At 30.5% G+C, this 1,873-nt stretch overlaps 1 non-coding gene across 1 annotated transcript; it reads right to left on the bottom strand.

Annotated features, from left to right (window-relative positions):
* Nucleotides 1–635: 635 nt before the first annotated feature.
* LOC126021304 (U1 spliceosomal RNA) lies at nt 636–794 on the bottom strand. Its single transcript, XR_007499864.1, has one exon. It is a non-coding gene; the product is annotated as a U1 spliceosomal RNA (small nuclear RNA).
* Between the last annotated feature and the right edge of the window lie 1,079 nt (nt 795–1,873).

Raw genomic sequence — 1,873 nt, 5'->3', positions numbered from 1 at the left:
GCACTTTTTGTAGACAATTCCATCATGCTTTACAATAGCATGAATTTAAGGGAATAGAAAAACACTGTACCTATGAATAAAGAGGCTTATTGTTTCATAAAAATCATACAATAACTCATTTCTGATAAATAGAACATATATTCCTTTTTTCATTTTATCCATCTAATGTTATTATCATGGTGCTTAGGAAAAAGTATTCTCTTGAAAAGATTTTTTTATGACAGGGAAATTAATTCTCAGATTAGAGGGCCAAGAGTTATTACCTGTAAAGATAATTTTCCTGATAGACAAACAAGTAATTATAAAGTTGGCAGATGCATTATGTATATTTATTAAATAGCAAATGAATTTCTATTAGGATATATGAGTTGACTAGTACAAATAAAGATTTAAGATGATCATATACAAATTTAAGGTTATGATATACAAATCTTAGCATATGATAGTCATAAATATCTTAATTTAATATGTTAAATTAAGAGAAATTTTCTAACGTAAGCATAGCTTTGCCAAAAATTTAAACACACACACACACACACACACACACACACACACAAAACACTGTACTTATGAACAGTGAAATTTATTAAAAAATCTTTAAAATGTTTTTTATGGAGCTAAAATGGTAATTTTTTTTGAACGCAAACGCAGTCCCCCACTACTACAAATTATGCAGTGGAGTTTTCCACATTTGGGGAAATCGCAGGGGTCATCACATCTGGAGTGCACTGGATAAACCTGGTCCTGGGGAAACCACCTTCGTGATCATGGTATCTCACCTGCCAGGTAAGTATGAAATAGGTAACATTTCTATCAGCAGTAAATGAGTTCCTTTTTTTTAAATATACCTGCTAATATAGATTGTTTCCAATTTTTTAATGTGCTATTCTTATAAGTATGGGAAAAATCCATTGTTATACTGATTTTCCTAATAATAAGCAATGTGTATGATTTTTTTTCATGTGTCTATTGGTCATCCATATGTCTCCCTCACAGAGGTTGATTTCCCTTTCACTTCCTATCCAGTTTTTAAAATAGTATTTTAATTGTTAATCTTGTGAGTAAGTTATATATTCTGTATAAGCCCTTTATTGATGTGCTAAATAAAATATTTTCTTCCATTCAGATAACTGTGTTCTGATTTTAGCCACACTTCTGTTGCGATTCAAGAATATTTTTTAACATAATCTCATTTATTTACTTTTGATTCTGTTACCATTTCCAGGAATTTTATATGCTTGAAGGTCCAAACTCAGACACCACAACCATATAGGATTCACCCCACTTAAGCAAGAATAGTTCAACATACTCAAATCAATTATTATATACCACACCAATAAATAAAAAATAAAAATTATATCATATCAGTGAATGCTGAAAGCATTTGATAAGATTTAATATCAATTCATGATAAAACCATCAAAAGATAATAATTTTACAAAGTATATGCATGCCTTAAATGTGATCTAAGTATATTAGAAAAATGAGCTATATATGTCCAAATTAATTTTGTTCTTGTCCTATGTCAAATTTAATAAGCTAAGGAATAAAGCAGAAGTCCAAAATTTATCTTTTAGACACATTATTGTCCCGAAGACAATAGAAAAAAGCACCAAGTAGACTGGCCCATAGTCTGAAGCTTGCCACCTTCCACTTAGGGGAGAAACACAGATTAGGACAAAAAATTATGATAATGAAAGCTAGAAAGGAACATGCTGGATATAAATGTTTACCATAGAGGTAGACTTGGGATGAGGGAAGTAGGAAAGAAACTGGGACATTAGTGTCCTTAAGTTTGCACAGGTAAAAGGTTGGATGTTGAAACATTGTATGATTGAAATTCAATCATAAATAATTGTGGATTTTATGGCTA

The sequence above is a fragment of the Suncus etruscus genome, chromosome 10 (assembly GCF_024139225.1).
Source record: "Suncus etruscus isolate mSunEtr1 chromosome 10, mSunEtr1.pri.cur, whole genome shotgun sequence".
NCBI lineage: Eukaryota > Metazoa > Chordata > Mammalia > Eulipotyphla > Soricidae > Suncus > Suncus etruscus.
The sequence above is the reverse complement of the archived record's forward strand: the minus strand, read 5'-3'. Positions and strand labels throughout refer to the sequence as shown.